Genomic DNA, 19771 nt, shown 5'->3' on the forward strand with positions numbered 1-19771 from the left:
TACCAGAAGGGGGTTGTTAGCAGACCTTGAGCACCCTGCGGAAATATGGTGGGGACAAATCACAGACACAGCAGGGGGGCGAGACCGGAGAGGAGACGGTAGAAGACAGAAAGACCACCAACCAGCCTGCGGTGAGAGAGTGAGAGGTCCAAAGACTCAGCCTCATCGCAGGAGATACCAATGATCCGAAATGCCTTGGTTTCCATGGTGTGAAGCTGAGAAAGGTGGGAGGCAGGAGCATCAACCCAGAGAGGAGAGCAACACTCCATCAGGCTGTGGACGAAAGCTTTGTCAGTGGTCAGGAGCTCAGGTGTGCCGAGGAAGGACTTTGCACGACGGAGGATTCCTAGTAGGTGACTGGCTTTGGAGGCCAGGTTTGAAATGTGGCTTTCCCAGGAAAGTATAGAAGGTGTAGAATATATCATTCTCAATCAAGAAAAGTCATATTTTATAATTAAAGTGGAATAAACGTTATATGCCCTGTAATATAAAATAACAATGCTGGGTTTTTTTCTCTCAATACAATAGAACATGCGATATCCATTTAACATGTTCACAATGTCTACTATCCATTGCCAATACTGATGGAGATCAATAATTCATCCTTACATTTAAATAAGGCTTAAATATTTTAATTTACATTAGATTTTCAAATGATACAATTACCTGGTTTGAATGTTTTACTGATGTCGCAGCAATCATCATTGACAATGTGTAAGGAATTCTCACTTTTCAGCATCTGGAGAATAATGGAGTTAGTTAAGTTAGTCAAGATAACTATTATAAGATGGGTAATTGGTATTTCTCAACCTTGAACGATATGGTTTGAGATTAGGAATGAATATTTAAGTGTTTAACTGCCCCAACATATAAATCTGCAACACTTGTGGACAAGGTATTTATGTAATGCACACCTTTTTTTTTTGTTACCTTTTCATGACTTTGTTCATGGCACTTGGAAATTCCAATGAAGTATAAAATGATACTTCTTCTGAACTTGAACAATTTGTTCGTAGTCTCTGGTAAACCAAAAAAGCTGGACAAGGATGTAAACAAGCTCCGTTATGAAATAGCAAAGCAGAAATTCCAGACTGGAAACACTCAACAGGTGTCCAACTCAGATGCAATTGATTTGAACCTCCGGCCACCCTGTCTGCCTACAGTGAATATGTCCTGAGGGCGAACGACCAGATGCTTATCTGGAAAAATGCCATGTCCAGCATCCTGTTATAGTGAGTCCTGAATCATATGGATGGAGAAAGTTTGAGCAGATCCTTGAATATGACTGCTGTGATGGAGATTTCATACCTCAGGTAAGGAATACAGATTGTACATCATGTATGCCATTACCAAGTTATGAACACCATTTTATTTTTGACAAGCAAATACAACCCGTCCCTTCACGGAAGAGAATATTAAGGGGGGAAGAGAAAGGGGAGGGAGGGTGAGAGAGAACGAGAGAGAGAGAGAGAGAGAGAGAGAGAGAGAGAGAGAGAGAGAGAGAGAGAGAGAGAGAGAGAGAGAGAGAGAGAGAGAGAGAGAGAGAGAGAGAGAGAGAGAGAGAGAGGTGGTAGAGAGTAGGGAGGGGTGGGAGCAAGGAGGGGTAGGGGAGCTATGAAGGGGGGAAGAGAGAAGAAGGAGGTGGGGGTGGGGAGAGCGATACCAAACATTGCTATACACTCTGGGAAGGGGGTTGTGGGGGATAAAGAGTGAGAGGGAGATCTGGCAGGTGTGACGTCCAGTTTTATGTCCACCCGAGAGATGGTAAACACATTGCATTGATGGATCACGCTACCTGGGAAACATCGGGATGACAATTTATAGCTGGGATGGGATTCAAACCCAGGCTAGACAGCTTAGAGTGAGCGTGTGTACCTCTTGGCTATCTTGCCATGATGGGGCGATTCATTGTATTCATTGTACAAACTGAAAACATTTTTTACTCAATGTAATCGTCTAATTTATTTTGACTTCCCAACTCCGGTGATGTTTCCACAGATAGCTGAGCTGCTGTATGTATTTTCATTGAAGCTTGAAGAGCACTCACCAAATTGCTCAACCACTCAAGCAAACACTCCAACAAAACGGTTGAAGAAACTTTTTAAAACGAAACATTTAATTTTTCATATCTATCTATCTACGCTGAAGTGATGAGTCATATAATGAAAGAATATCATGTAAAAAGAGGAAACGTGGTATAAAATAAAATGGCACATTTTCAGTGAGCAAGCACTACCCCATGCACCGCATGACAACGCGGGACCAAATGCAGGTGAGTGCGCCCTGAACTTTATTCAAGTCGATCAATATATTCAGTGACAGTGCGAATATTGTAGAGTGCTTGCCAAGTGGCTTAAGCACTCAAGCAAGCACTTTACCAAAGTGGTTGATAAGGAAACGCTGGCTTGGCAAGCGATAAGCGATCACCAATTGGTCATATGAACACCATGCACCCTGAGATGCCTGGAATGTCAAGCAATGTCTGAAATGAACAAAGGAATATTTTGTTTTCTCGCAGTCGGAACGATTGCTGAAGTCAATAAAGAAGTTTAAATTTTGAAATTTGGCTAAGATTTAGAGATTCTAGAGGTTATGGCATGTGTGGAAATGAAATAATGCCACGAATGATGGTGTCTCTGGGTGCTTGTAAGCATTGCAATGTATCCAGCGATTTGTTGCTATGATGAGTAGGCATTCGATAATATGAGCAAGGAAAGTGAAAAAAGACTATCGTTAAGAAACCATTGCGGCCTGTTCGAAGTCAAAGTATGGTTCAGCAGGACAAAAAAACATGGTGGCTTCATACCCTAGCAAGATAACACAGGAAACGCCTCAAGACCCCAGATGGAGCGAAGTGGCCGAGGATCGCCTGATAAAGGATATAATTAAATAAGGCTGTTAATTATCTTCAAAATGGATGTTTAAATTAACCCAAACACCCAATTTCACTCTTGCACTTCTTTGGAGTTCCCCCCCCTCCCTCACCCAAAAAGGTTTGGTTTCCGGTAACATGCTGCTCAATGAATGGGGAAGATAGGGAGGGATTTTTTTTGGGGGGGGGATTTGTTTTTTTCTTCGGATGTGTTTAAATAGAAGCAGTACAGTATTTCAGATTCTACAACTTTCCAACCCGTATGTGCATGTTGATAGTTGAAAAGATATAGAATCATAAACATGTCCACCATGAGATACCAAATTAGGGGTAAAACAGTATTGTGTATACAAGTCAGAGGATTAAATGACACCAATTTAGTATCTCTCTAAGGTTTCCTTTAACCAGTGAGGTTGGTCTCAGCAGTGATAGACACAGCATGTCATTAACCTGGCTCAACAGGACATAGGAAGGAATTGAAGAATACCAATCTCTCATCATCCCTGAAAACCTTCTATATTCACGTATTAGAATAGATCCTTTCGAGTTGACAAAAATCCTTTGGGGGCAACCATGATGTACATACTCTTCAAAATAAGAAACTTCAACCCACCCAACATCCATAACTCATGCACTTTAAATTTAATCTGCATAATCCGGCAACATAGGTATTGTTATATACCACAGCACCCCCCCACCCCCCAGACATCCCTCTCTCTTCTCCCCCTTTCTCCCCTCCACACTCTCCTCCCTCACCCCTCATCTCTCTGCTCTCCCCCCCCCCCAACCCTAACAGCCAAGCGACAGGTGGTATTTGCTGGTATAAAATCAAACGTGTATACTGTTTGCAGGATATAAACAGCCCCTTCCCCCAACAAAGTACAGTACAGTCTATTCAAGGCACACACACCAAACTGTGATAATAATAAGATTTTGCAATTTTTCTTACTTTGTAACAGAACAGGCTTAAAATAATTTTCAAGAAATTCAGTTCTGTATGTTAAAATATTCATTTTACACTTTGTTTTAGATTTTAGACCGATGTTCACAATATGCTTCTTCGAGCCTGGTGTGTTGGCGCAGTGGTTAGGGCAGCGGCTTGGGATACAAAAGGTCCTGAGTTCAAGCCCCGTTGAGCCACTGAATTAATACACCAGGGGGTTGACTCAGCCTGTCATCCTTCCGAGATCGGCAAAATGAGTACCAGTATACTGGGCCGGTGTATACCCCGGTTAAAAATAGGTGTACTATATCCCTGTGTGTCGTAAGAGGCGACCAGGGTTGCGTCAGGAAGGGCATCTGGCGTAAAACATGTGCCAAATCACTATGTGGATCATATGGATGATCCGCTGTGGCAACCCCTAACGGGAGCAGCCGAAAGAAGAAGAAGAAGTTCACAATATGCTTCTTCATCATATTCTTCTTCACAACATACCTTTTAGTTGTTTTTCTGGTGGTAGCCATTTTCCACCAGACATAAGTAAGTCAAATGCAGACCTCATGAGTCTGACATCGTGTGTCTTGGTGATCACATCGGCACTTGAAACGAACACCAAATGTCTGCACGGCAGCCATGACTTCTGTCAAAGTCGGGAATGTCGATCACGGGTGCATTTTCTGACTTTGAAGAAGACACCATCGAGTCGGGTCAAAATACCACCTGACCCACAACAAATTGCAACAAAAGGTTTTTCAGTGGTTTTCATTCCCACTGGATATACTGATCAATAGAAAAAAAAAGTCTACCAAAATCTGACATCCGGAAATGGGTTAAAACAGTCATTTTCAAGATGGCCGCCACTGGGCTTTCAAATAACTAAAACAGCTATAACTTCTTCAATAATTGTGATAAAAACATAATTGTTGGTTCTGGTCCATGGTTTTAATGGATCAGCAATCCACTGGTGTCAATAAAATTTAGATCTGATCAGTATTTAACATGAAATCTAAGATGGCGGCAAAATTCAAGAGTGCAAAAATCAATACATTTTCCATCTGAACCAAAATCACTGAACACCTGGTGCCACTGAAACGTTTATTTGTGAACATTACATAATGGCAGTTTAGATTACAATTTCAGTCCTCTAGTTCCTCAGAGGCTTGATTTAGTGGATTGTCACTAAACGTCACTTGGCATGATCCACATGCAGACGTACACGGAAGCCCATTCTTTCTGCAGCTGCAATGGGGTGTGTCACAAGCTGTGGTGCAGTTGCAGTGTATCATCTTCAGAAGAGTGTCTGGTGCAGCATTCATGGCAGTCATGATAGGTACAAATCGATTGTCTTCAAGTCCCCAGCCCCAGTCCAGAGGATCAAGGTCACCCTCCATCCCCGTCCAAACCATGACCTGGTAGTACACTCGGAGACAATGAAACTTGGTGGCAGATTCCGTTGAGGGAAGACGTTCAGGTGTAACGAAAGACCTGGCAGCAGCGACCTTCTTTGTGAATATCTTGTAACGCATGGCTGCCAGAGAACTTGTGCTCTCCCCACCTAATATAACGGCCATCGCTTGGCTGCCAAGTTTCTTTATTTCAGCGTGGCTGACGCCTCTCAAAGTGAATGTATCTGCACACAACTGGAGGCCTTGATCATCTTCCACGAGTTTCTGAAAGACTGATTTTTTTCCCAATGCCATACACACGAGATGTTGAATCACATCCTGTGAAGGCATGCAGGAATAATAGTTGAGTGCACAACTTATTCCCAAGAAGATGCTTCATCCGATTGATGTCATATGCTTTCAGATTGCTTCTTGACTGGTTGTCTGATCTGAAATATAGTGGTTTTCCATCTGGTATACAGTAATGGAGCAAAAGTTTCAACAAATCTGTGTCCTCTCCAATTAGTGTGGTGGAATGCAGAATTGTGCTGTTTACGGCTGTCTTGGCAATGTCCACATCAGCATCCCCTTCTGCCTGAATGACTGTGCAGCCCACTTTCTTCTGCTCATCACCTATTAAGGTGACCAGCTGTTGCTTGTTACTGCCAACACATAGGAATTCATCTCTCTTTCCGTCAAATTCAGTTTCTCTGGTGAGGTTCACAGTCGGATAGCTGTTAGCTTGTCCCTGTCTCTGCTGAGTGTTATCCTTTATCGAAGGGCCTGCACTATAGCCATCAAAGACAACAGTTGCTGTCCCATAGTGTTTTGTTGTGAAGTCCGCATATGCTCTGGCTATTTTGCCATATGTATCTCCCTTCTTCCACTTGAGCTTGTGCAGCAAGGATCCACCATCAAGAACATACCTTTCAGTCTTAAGGTGTGCTGAAGGTGTGGTGTCAGGTACTCCTTCACATGCCAGTGCCTTGGTACAGTGGTCATTGACGGCTTGAGCGAGTTGAGGTTTGTCGGCCTTCTTCAAGATCTTGTTGTACTCAAAGAGGGATGGAGGGTATGGACTGAGCTCAAAACTCATCATGTCCTCAAGTGACAAATCACCGATCTGAGATACCACCAGGAATCGCTGGAATAGCACACTGGAGTCGATGGTTCTGTGAGGAGCAACCAGGAGAGCATTAGAATTTCCCAGGGTCTTTGCTTTCTCTGTCCTCTTGATGGAGAAGGAAAACACAGGTTGTCCAATCATTCTCTCGATGATTTTGTTACCAACAGCTTCATATTCATGCACGTTAATGTCTTCGCTTGCCACGATACCATTTATGATATTTCTCAATGTAGGATCAGAGGAGAAAGGTGAAAATGCATTCAACTTTGTGCTTATCTTCAAGAGGTCGAATGCATGTCTTTCAATTCTGGCACCAGCTGCTTCTTTATGCTGTTCGCTTGTTGCGTATGTGAGATCATTGAAGTCCTGCATGGTGACGTTGACCTCAGATGTTATGGGGGCTGACATTGTCCACAATGCTAGGTGTTCCTCTGTCATCTTACTGCCATGAGTCAAGCCACCGGTGCTCTTTAGTGATCCCATGAGTGTTTGTTCGATGACTAGATCACAGCTGAGGCCTGCCCAAAACTGGTTTGTTCGCCGGATCACATGGAAGCCATTTTGAAACTTCTCATACACATCTGGGTGTTTGCTCTCCAGTTCACTCATTTCTTGTACGTAGAGATAAGCGGACTTCTGGTAGTTGTAGTGTCCAGCTGCTGCAAATATTGGCAAGGCATCAGCAACAGCTTGCAAGTGATCCTTCCAAGACCCAGTGCGATCTGCCTTGATCATTGCCCGAGCAGTATGGAGCATTTTCTGATAACCCAGCCACAGCTTACTCGTATCGTTTGTGATTGTGCAGCAAGTTCAGATTTCTTTTTTTCAAGTTCATCAGTGATCTTCACAATTGCAGCTGATTCTTCAAGACTTTCAAGAGAGATGTCACCCATTAGCAAGGACGAATACATTTTCTCAATATCTTCTACTTGGAGCATGAAGTCAGGATTTTCCTCCACTACAGATAACACAATAATTCAATGTAGACACTTGCTCACCAGTAGATGGCCTAGGAATGCCCACTGAACAGATTTTCCGGACATCATATGAACTACAGCATTTTCACCGTATACCAGTTCCAGGATGTTTTTGAGTCCTTTTCCCGCCATCAATGTGCCTATTGCTCCAAGCAGATTCATGATCGTGTGAAATGTACCCAGCCTAAGCACAACCCCCTTCAAATGGCTATTCTCTGGTGCAGCACTGATTATCTCGGCATATTTCCAGTACAGCGCTTGATCAAACGTGATCACAGGAGGGACATGGTGTCTGATGGCCATGTTGGACAGGAAGTTCAAAGTGGACAGAATGCAAGCCTTGTCGCCTGGATACATATCAATCATTGGCAAATACATAATGGAGGATGCGCCAGGATGTGTCTGTCCTCGGTGAAGGATGTGCATCATCCCCTGCCAGCCTGGTATAGTCTGCTTGAAATGGAAGGATAGCTCCCAGAAGATCTCAACTCTCATGTCACAGACTCGGAGATCTGGGAGGTCTCAGAACTTGATGTTGCGAAGAACATTGGTTGCAAAGCCATATTCTTTGATATCAATTTTTGACATCTGTCCAATGTTCAATTCTGAAATCTTCTGCCTTGTCACAAGATGACGATTTTCTACCAGGAGTCAATGCAGCTATCATGCCCATTCCATGAAAGGTACCTTTACCATCAAGGGTGATTATGTTGTGATCTACATTGTCACCGGCAAACAACACTGATAGGTCAAATACGCCTGTTTCTTCAATTAGCAAATCGGGTGTGACACAGCTTGCCGCATTCTTTTCAAACCGCAGTACTTCACCATATGACGAGCCGTACCCCATATTACACAGGGTTTCCACAAGGAATTTTGACCGATATATGTGATGGACCTGCACAGCGAGACCAATCTGGATTGGTGCAATGACAGCCCGAGGTCTTACTGCTTGTACAGTGGCTTGTCCAATACTAGCCACTTTACGTTGCGTGTTTTTTTTCCCAACGAACAGATCATTCAACATATTTCGAAGTGTATCTGGAAGGAATGCCAGTGCAGAGTCAAGTTCAAGTTCTTCTGATTTTGGGTAGTGATCAGTAACAGATGGTACACCGTTCTTGATATCACTCTTGATCAGCCATGCTGCCGTCTCAATTATGGCCTTCTTTTGTGCCTCTTCATCTCCTTCTCGCTGTGCTTCCTTGTAGAATGACCGAAGTGTGTGTGATGTTTTCTCCCTGAATGTAACTATGTCATTTACGCCCTCTCCTTCAGCAATATAAATGGAGTCCACATAGCTTTCCTTCATTTTCTTCTTCAGATAGTAGTTGGTGTATGGAAGAGAATTTTCATCCATAAAAAAACTCTTCCATTTTGCCACGAAGGTACAAAGCAGTCATCTGTTCCTCATCATTCATCTCAAGATATGAACACATTCTGGAAAATGCCTGCTCTTGATTACTATCTATAGGACGTCCAGATTTCCTACTCGTTGAACCTGGTCCACTCCGGAAGTGCACTGGTACATCACGCCCAGTGCGGAAATGGACACTGCACTGATGATGATATATGTAGTCAGCTGCATGAAGATCTCCACCATAGTACTCAATCTGCCCTTTCACTGTGAATGACCAATCATCAGACCGATTCTCACAGCACTCCAGAATGGTTTTGGCAAAGTCGTCAGTCTTGACATGACTGTAGTCAAAAGTTCCAAGGTCCACTGTGGTCCCACAGAACAAGCAGTCAGATTTGCTGTTGAAAGGCCTGGTCAACACACGTGAACTTCGCTTCCTGGACGGTTTGGATGGTCCTTGTTTCTTCTTTTGATTCGGGATGTCATGTTGATTTATATACCGTTTACGACAGTCCATGTGTACCTTGCATCCAGCCGCCACATAAAATTCGTCGACTCTCTGAACCCTGGCTGCAATGATGCCATCAGCACCCTTCTGAGGAATTTGCACAACGTCACTTCCATCCTCAAGCCTCTCCTTGCAAATTGAACACCGATGTTCGTGCATCTCAGGAGCACTCATTCTTCAAACCTGAAACACAGAAAACAAAACATTCAGGGAAAGAGCATTCGAAGAAACGGATAGGCTACTCAATCAGAGCCAGGGACATTCCCCTGACATGTAATACATCACATATAATTACTGGTAAGAGAAGACTGAAAACCCTTTTGTTAGAATTTGATAAATGTTGGGTGATTATATAATCAAACCTCTGTTAGGCAGAGAATTTATTGATTTTACGCCCTTCATTTTTTGCCACCATCTTGGATTTCAGGTTAAATACTGATTAGATCTAAATTTTATTGACACCAGTGGATTGTTGATCCATTAAAACCATGGACCAGAACCAACAATTATGTTTTTATCACAATTATTGTAGAAGTTATAGCTGTTTTAATTATTTCAAAGCCCGGTGGTGGCCATCTTGAAAATGACTGTTTTAACCCATTTCTGGATGTCAGATTTTTGTAGACTTTTTTCTATTGATCAGTATATCCAGTATGAATGAAAACCACTGAGAAACCTTTTATTGCAATTTGTTATGGGTTTGGTGGTTGTTTGTCATAAATTGACCCAACTAATCGACCTGTCCCAGGTGGGTTGTGCAATGTTTTAAAAATGTCGATAAAACTTTCTGACCCCTTAGCGGAAATAAACAGCCGCTGATTTTCTCTGTTGAGATCATAGCGGTCAACAATGCCATAGCCATTGAGGAATGCCGTGCACAGTGGACATAAAATGGAGTCGACCCTTGCAATAAATAAATAAATAATTGGGGTAGGTCAGATTACTGGAAACTCAACATTAACATTTTATTTTGTTAGGCCTTAGTATGTATGCAAAGTTTCAGACTGATAGGTTTCATGGTTTGGGAGTTAAAGAGGACACACACACACACACACGTTAGTATAGTTAAACAAATAAATTATACAAATCTAAAATACAAGATGTGTCTGATATTTATCTTTGACACAGAAAGCTGGTGGACACATCCTTTGTGCACAAGAAACTACAGTCCAGGATGACAACGAAGATGACTATGATGTTGTGTCTGCTAACTTGGCACATGAAATATTTGGAAATGAAGATGAGAGCAGTGAAGATGAAGAAAAACAATGTTACTGATAAATACTTGTTGTGTATTGTCGTCTTCCAACTTAAACAAAATGTTTGAAACACTTATTTTTGTTCGAAATTTGCAGACACATCTGACATGCCTTAACGGTTATCAGTACTATAAATTGTAATTATGAGTGTTAGCAGATACATACATACTACAGGGAATATTTTGTTGAAGCATTTGAGTAGCTTGACACTATTGTAAGAAAATATACAATTTATTTACGGCTTGGACGGTTTATTTGTTCCCCTATATTATGTTAGTAGATGTTTTGTGTGATATGTCATTGGACGAAGGAACTAATTTCTTGTCATTTCTAAGTAATAATTGTGTTGATACTGAATGTTAATTTGCATAAATGTGAAATATAATATTCATTCCAGATAAGAGTATTGAAAAATTGCATTTCGTTGCCTCAGAATTGGGAACAACAGGACATATCCAAATGTATGAAAAATTGGTTATTTTCACTGTTTACACTTATAGTAGTAATAAAAATCACTGGAACACAGCTGAACACACTTAAGCAATTGGCAAACAAGCAGATTTCAAAGCCATGGGACCCACCTTCTTCAAAAATCTATGGTGCAGAAAATTCCCTGGGGAGGAGTGGGGAAGAGGAGGGTGACAGTATCTGGCCCATGGATCACTGTGGATGATTCTCCAAAGATAAAATGGAATATGAAGAACAATTTCACTTCTCCTTAGTTAGAAATACTACGGCGGGCTTTGATGGGCCGAATGGCCTTCTCCTGCATTGAAGTTTCTGATGTGGAAGGGAACATGTACAACGTTGTAAATTAAAATCAAACTTGTGATGCGTGCGTCCCTGGATGTGGGAATCACAAAGTGAGACCCGAGGTGTGGAAATGAGAGCATGTCTTGACTTACCGCCATCACACAATTTTCTGCTTAATTTGAACGAGTTGGCTATATATATATATATATATATATATATATATATATATATATATATATATATATATATATATATATATATATATATATATATATATATATATATATATATATATATATATATATATATATATATATATATATATATATATATATATATATATATATATATATATATATATATATATACCTGGTGTTGGCGTAGTGGTTAGGGCAGCGGCTTGGGATCCAAAAGGTCCTGAGTTCAAGCCCCGTTGGGCCACTGAATTAATACACCAGGGGGTTGACTCAGCCTGTCATCCTTCCGAGGTCGGCGAAGTGAGTACCAGTGTACTGGGCAGGTGTATACCCTGGTTAAATAGGTGTACCATATCCCTGTGTCGTAAGAGGCGACCAGCGTTGCGTCAGGAAGGGCATCCGGCGTAAAACATGTGCCAAATCACTATGCAGATCATACGGATGATCCGCTGTGGCGACCCCGAACGGGAGCAGCCGAAGGAAGAAGAAGAAGATATATATGTTTATATATATATATATATATATATATATACATATATACATATATATATATATAAACATATATATAAACATATATATATATAAACCTATATATATATATATATATACATATATATATATATATATATATATATATATATATATATAAACATATATATATATATATATATATATATAAACATATATATATATATATATATATAAACATATATATATATATATATATAAACATATATATATATATATATATATATAAACATATATATATATATATATATATATATAAACATATATATATATATATATATATATATATATATATATATATATATAAACATATATAAATGCAATCCACATCCCACCTGGTACAGTCCAGGTTATGATTGAATTGAAAACCAATCCATTTGGATTCTCCAGGTATCGTGTTAAAGCAATGATGTTGTAATTACTGTACATTTGAGTGGGACATTCCAGGGGTTTATAATAGATACCAGCAGAGCATACCCGTCGCTTCGATGACAGACCAATTCTTCATCCTGTTTGCCAAAAATTGCTATACTGGTCACTTTGGCATCACTTTGCAGACTCAAAACAGCCTCTCAGGCTGCGCACGGCCACATAGCCCATGTTCCTTCCGTCACAAAGTTGTATCTGTAGCCTGAGTTCGGAGTTTGGAGCTTCCACCTCCTCTCCCACCCCCTCACCCCGGTGGTACGTCCCTTGCTGCTGGAAATGTTTCCCTCACATGATGTCCCCAGCTCCCTCTGGTTATTATTTTTCACACTTTGACAGGCCCCACCGTGTTGTGTGAGAAAGAGAAGGAAAGGAAAACAAATTTACTTGTGCAAAGAATGCTTTAACCCCTTGCCATCCTCAGCCTCATGTCCCACGACTCACCCCATTTGTTCAGGGAATCCATCATTACTTCTGACATCAAATCCTTCCTCTTCTCCAATGGCTTGATTTCCAATTATCAATTTGGATTCAGACAAGGTTACTCTACCCTGGACATGCTGCTTCTGCTTTCCCAACAATGGATGGAGGTCCTAAATGCCAAACATGAGATCAGAGCTATCCCCCTAGACATATCGCATGCTCTCGATACAGTTTGGCATCCCGCACTGTTCACCAAACTCTCTTCTTATGGTATCCAAGGCAATCTCCACTCAGGGCTCGCAGACTTCCTCTCCTGTTGTAATCAACATGTGGCCCTTAATGGAGTTCTTTCGTTCCCTCTTCCTATCCAGGCTGGAGATTCTCAAGGGAGTGTTCTGGGCCCTGTTCTTTTTCTGGCTTTCATCAATGATCTCTCCGACTCTCTGGAAAATCCTCTTTATCTCTTTGCTGATGACTCCCCCCTCTGCCGTACCATCTGTCATCCCTCAGACCGGCAAGCAGCAGCTTCTTCACTCTGCAGATCTGGATAAAATCACAAGTTGGTCCAACACTTAGAACATGTCTTTCAATCCTGACAAACCTCACACTCTCACTATGTCTCTCTGAAAGGACTATCTGGAAACCCCCCCCCTCCTCCTCCATCTACTTTCTCAACAATCCTCCTGAAGAAGTCCTTTCATTCAAGCTTGTGGGTCTCAGGATCTGTCATGATCTCTCCTGGGAAAGCCTCATTTCCAAGTTGGCCTCCAAAGCAGTTGCTGAGTGGGCATCCTCCATCGTGCAAAGTCCTTCCTTGGCACACCTGAGCTCTTGACCATGTACAAAGCTTTCATCCACAGCCTGATGGAGTACTGCTCTCCCCTCTGGGCTGGTACTCCTGCCTCACACCTTTCTCGGCTTCATGCTGTGGAAACCAAGGCATTTAGGATCATGGGAATCTCCCATGATAAATCTGAGTCTTAGGGTCTCTCACTCTCTCACTGCAGGTGAAGTTGTTTGAGCTCTCCAGATTGGTTGACCTCTGAATGACCACTGCCAAAAGGCCTTGAGTGCTCACCCTCCCTTCCCTCCAAAGCTGGCCACTGCAGTTTCCTTTTATCATGTCTGTCTAGCCCTCTCTGAGTAACTATCACCAGATGTTTCTCCACCTCATCCCTTCCCCTTTTTTGAATTGTATAAAAAGGCTCTGATCCATGTATAGGATCAGAAAGAGGACCCAGCGTGATTTTTGCATGTACCTTCTGTTGTTTTATTCCTCTTTCTCCATGCGCATGAATAAATGCTTCAAACTCTGACGGGAAGAACTGAGTTCTTCGACACTCATCAAAATAGTTCTGCATATAATAACAGTGAAGATGGAAACAAAATAATGTCTGAAATCCATTTTCTACCGGTCATACTATAAATACCGCTGGGAGACAAACACCACCCGGAGACATCTGGAGACAAAACCAGCTGAATACATCCAGAGCCAAGCCATCCAGAGACAAACTCCCATCTGAGCATAAACACTTCCCGGACATGTCAGCAAAAAACATAGACATGTCCAGAGACAAACACTGCCCGGACACGTTTGTAGACAAACAAACATGGCTCGGACAGGTCCGGAGACAAACACTATCTGGAGACAAACAATTCCCGGACACAAACTCCACCCAGATATAATCACCGCCCGGACGCATCCGGAGACAGAGAAAGACAGAGAGAGATGGGTGGAAGGGTGCTGCAGTGTATTAGGAGGGCATGGAGCAAGGATGGGACAGAGAGAGAGAGAGAGAGAGAGAGAGAGGGGGGGGGAAAACGGGAGTTATCAGAGAGAAAATGTAATCCTTTACACACACACACACACACACACACACACACACACACACACACACACACACACACACACACACACACACACACACACACACACACACACACACACACACACACACACGAGCTTGCTTGATTTCGGCAATCGTCAGATTGGAGTCAGTGTGATTACCGACTGCAGTACGTACTGTATACAACCCAAAACATTGAGCATCATTCACCCTTCTTTTGGGGGAGTTTCAATAAATAAATTAAAAGAACAACATTGCATTACATCAACGTTTCAAGGAGATGTGCAAGAACATTAATGTTTATAAACAGCTGCGTGTGACTGGTGTAAAAAAAAAAATAGACTCGCTAATTTAGAAAATACGTTAATATGGCAAACGACTTTGAAATCGGACGTTATCTTATATAAATCTGCACCAGTCTGTCTGTCTATCCGTTTGGGGAGGGGACCATTCCCAAAATGAATAAAAGAATGAGGGAACATAATGAAACAGCTAGTGTATGTCATCATCGACTTACTTGCACGGGAAGCAGAAAAAAAATGAATGAGGCAGAAGAATGAGATGGCTGATGAACTTCAACAAAGACTTGCACAGGACGCAGCAAGAAAAAGAATGAGGTAGGAGAATGAGATGGCTGATGAACTTCAACAAAGACTTGCACAGGACGCAGCAAGAAAAAGAATGAGGTAGGAGAATGAGACGGCTGATGAACTTCAACAAGACTCGCACAGGACGCAGCAAGAAAAAGAATGAGGCTGGAGAATGAGACAGCTGATGAACTTCTACCGATGACATTCTCAGATTTGGCATTTATAGATTTGCCATGAAATCACTGAAATACTTTGTTAACCTCACGAGTGTTTGTAATGTTGTATTTTTTTAATGGTGTAGTATTACTCTGTGATTGGAATGGTGCTGTTTGGAATGAACAAATACTGTAGCGAGGTTGAGTTTAAAGCAAAATGAGGAAATTATGTGAGGGTTTCCACCCATGACATTTCTAGTTTTGCCATTGTGACAACATATGGGTGTCCAAAAGTCACCTTGGGATTTAGAAATTAAATAACATGTTTTTTTAAATAATTTGTTTTTCTTTTCTTGTCAGAATTTAGATTAACATTTGGAAATTACCCATGGAAAAATTCACAACTGAACAAAACCAAAATCCTGGAATTTTATTTTAAATTTCATCGATCAATTATTCTCACCCAAAGAGCATGGACACCGAATAATTTCGCGAAATTCAGAAATATCTTGGCCATCACGTTCTCCTGGTTTAACGCCTCCCGATTATTTTCTTTGGGGTTACCTAAAGGAGCGTGTATACATCAATAAGCCCCATACAATTCAGCAGCTCAAGGACAACATCTCTGCAGAATTCGAGGGCTGCAGCCAGAGTTATTGTCCGCTCTGATGGAAAATGCTGTCGAAAGAGCCCGTCTCTGCGAAGCCGAAAATGGAGGACATCTAAGCTGCATCATTTTTCATAAATAAAGCAAATTTATGTCCATTTTGAAATGTTCTTTTGGTCTAAAAATAATCATAAATTTTTTTTTTAAACAGTATACATTATTGTATACATTACTGACACCCTGTATACATTACCCACCTTATTTCTGTTGGGGTCAGCTGCAGCAAGTTTTTTGTCCAATTCCTTTCGGAACCGGATGGCTGGCCAGACCCTTCCATGCATAGCACGGGTACCTCACTAATCAAATATATTTTGCTTTGAAACTCACAAAGAGAAACCATATAACCTTTGTTCAGCAAACCCGACAACCAATTGCTTTATAAACAGTCATGAGGACAAAGGAAAACCTGATATAAAACCAAGATTGCACAAAATGGTGTAAAGCAAAAAAAGTTCCTCTTCACTTGCAAAAGCTACTGACTATTAATATATTGGCGGAACTAGAATAGTATATTTATATTAATAGTTTGTAATGTAAGCAAATCGCACAAAACGGAAAGAGCAAACTGTGAATGTAATTGCCGAATAAAAGGACCCGCCGCGGACTGTGCCGTCACAGAGGGTAAAAGCAGTTTATGAAGCTCGACGTTTCACTCAATGAAGTTACTCTTTCTGTACATCCCATAATCTTTTCTTCACTCAATAAAATCCTCCGAACAGTAAAAAAAAAAAGTTAACTTTAATGATTTGCTTAAATAAATACACTAAGTTATAAAAATCGCTAATTTGTTTAAATTTTTGGATTTCACTCCAGATTTCGACGCTTACTTTGTCCACCAGGTCATATTCTCAAATCCGACATAATATTCTGATTATATACTTTAATTAGTCCGTGAGAGTAGATCATGTTTCCAAATTGAGGTATGTTTGAATAGGCTGAACAAAATGGCTAATTTGGACCCCCATCAAGCATATAGGTGCTCTCCATGTATGTATAGTCATGATTTATGTGTGTGTGTGTGTGTGTGTGTGTGTGTGTGTGTGTGTGTGTGTGTGTGTGTGTGTGTGTGTGTGTGTGTGTGTTATAGGAGAGAGAGACAGAGAGAGAGACAGAGACAGAGACAGAGACAGAGACAGAGACAGAGACAGAGACAGAGACAGAGACAGAGACAGAGACAGAGACAGAGACAGAGACAGAGAGAGACAGAGAGACAGAGAGACAGAGAGACAGAGAGACAGAGAGAGAGAGAGAGAGAGAGAGAGAGAGAGAGAGAGAGAGAGAGAGAGAGAGAGAGAGAGAGAGAGACTGGGTGATACTAAACTAATCCGTGTATAATAAGCCGTTAAATTGCAAAACAATTCACAATTTATTGCTAATTCCGCATCTTTTGCCAGTCTGATGATGATGACTAGTCCCTGAACATACAATTGGTTTAAATATACATATTACGTACAGCACATGGTTTCTGTTCCAAGTGGAATAATAACACTCACATGAAGAAACAAGAAAGAGTTTCATGTATTCTTGTACACAGTTAACGAATCACTAACAAAACGACTCTTTGTGGGTCAAACTGAAAAATCCATGCACATGATACTGTGCTTGTGATAAAACAAACAAACAAACAAACGTGACGTGTTACTCTGATTCGTTGTTTACTCTGAAGGTCACACACCATGCCATTGTCTCAATCATGTTCCCATTACCTGATGATAAATCATCAGGAGCAAGGGACCGTCACATGACATTTGTAGAACATGGTACAATGGAACGAACAACAGAACTACACCGTTTCTTTTCCTAACATCAAAGAGAAATTAAAAATCATGTAAGGCATGAGTGAGAACACCACCATTTGAAACATTTCTTTCTCACCTTTAACTTTCACAGCACCTCAAATACATCCACTGTAAAATGTATGAATGCGTTCGTACACTTGTACGATGAAATACTCTACAGGGAGATATCGAAACAGGAGGCCATTCAGCCCATCATGTCTGTGCCACATCTACTTCCATCCCCAAACCTCAACCCCGTCCTTCACAATCACACATCCTCCATGACAATCCAATTTTCAAGCAATCGTTTAGATTTTTTTAGTGTGTGTGAAGGTGATCAGCCAAGGACGGCAACGCTAAATTTCGGTGAAGATCCGAATTCGGAACCGGATCTGAGAATAGTTAACTGATTCCTCACCATTGAGAGAGAGGATCAACAAATATATATAGCACAATATCTCAAAAAGTTATGGATGGATTCACACAAAACTAGGTCGACAGGTTGGGAGTGTCACTCGAAAGAACTGATTCAATTTTGGTGAAGATCCAAATCTAGATCTGGATATAATAATTATTTAATTTTTAACTGATTCTTCACCATTGAGAGAGAGGGCCAAAAACGACATATAGCAGGATATCTCAAAAAGTTGTGGACGGATTCGGACGAAATTTGGTTTGTGAGTTGGTGAGGTGACAAGAACAAGGCAATTAAATTTTAGTTCCGGTCCAAATCCAGATCCAGCCAATCAGTGGGATACAAAATATGAACGAATCGGCCTGGTGGACATATGCTCTCTACCGAGTGCCTTTCTAGTTGAGATTTGTAGTGATACAAACGACATGTTGTTACTTCACAACAGCCACAAATCAGAAAACCAATGTTCCAAGATTCCAAGTCAGCTGAACCTGCATTATCTACCTCCTATTTCTGCCTGTATGTCAAACCCGCAACTCGACACACAATTAGCAATTATGTTAACAATAACTGGTTCGACATTCTTTATCAGTAAAAACAAATGCATGTCAAACTCTGCATGTTATTGAGAACACGGCTCATGATGATTCAGTTCGTGGTTCATATTCCATCGGCTGCTTTGTTTTTATTTCAGAAATCATGATCAAAGGCTCACGGTTAACCTTGTACATAACTAACATGCAAGATAGACATTTATTGATATCAAAGTACTTTTACAACGAGACAAGAAAATCCAGCGAAAGGACAACATTCTTCACAATACACAAGACCACCTAATGGCATCACACAATCATTTTATATTGTCAAAGATACAGTATCATTCCTTGGTAAATTGAAGCCAGATCGAGAATATTTCCTGTTAATTGTGCTACAGTTCAGCTACCCTGCGCTCACCCGGGCTACCCTGCGTCATCTCATGCTACCCTGCACCCTCCCCGGCTACCCTGCATCTTCCACGGCTACCCTGCACCCTCCCCGGCTACCCTACGCTCACCCCGGCTACCCTGTGCCTGCCACGGTGTCCATCATCTAGCTATCCTATACTTACAACTGAGCTACCCTGTGCTACCATCTATCTACCTGCACTACCCTGAATGGAAGTTTTTTTGTAAATCCGAATGCAAGTTTAAAATGTAATCATTATCATCATTCAGGAAGATCAATAATGAATTGGTTTGATTTTTGCAAAAGGCATGACGTACATCCACATTGAAACGTTTTTTTTCTGGGAATTTTTAATATAGAAATACCAATCGCAGGCTGACATTTCCATGGAATGGTGGCGACACCAGTGACAGAACCATTAAAGCTGTTCAACGCAGAGACCTCCGACACCAAATTGTGGTGTCAGAGCCTAATTGCAAGCAGAAGGAGTAGGAAAACCAAAAATGGTCTGGAATGATATGTATGTATGTATATATATACATATATATATATATATATATATATATATATGTATACACATTTATAATTGTGGTTAGTGGAGGAGGTGATAAAGCTGCGAT

General features: G+C 41.2%; 1 long non-coding RNA gene across 1 annotated transcript; it reads left to right on the plus strand.

Moving 5' to 3' along the window:
* Nucleotides 1–801: 801 nt before the first annotated feature.
* On the plus strand, nt 802–11330 carry LOC147016204 (uncharacterized). The gene is made up of 3 exons (XR_015050157.1): nt 802–1313; nt 1999–2272; nt 10297–11330. It is a non-coding gene; the product is annotated as an uncharacterized LOC147016204 (long non-coding RNA).
* Nucleotides 11331–19771: the final 8441 nt, after the last annotated feature.

The sequence above is a fragment of the Eptatretus burgeri genome, chromosome 12, assembly GCF_056783735.1.
Source record: "Eptatretus burgeri isolate ZD-2024b chromosome 12, Ebu_testis_v1, whole genome shotgun sequence".
NCBI classification, from domain to species: Eukaryota; Metazoa; Chordata; class Myxini; order Myxiniformes; family Myxinidae; genus Eptatretus; species Eptatretus burgeri.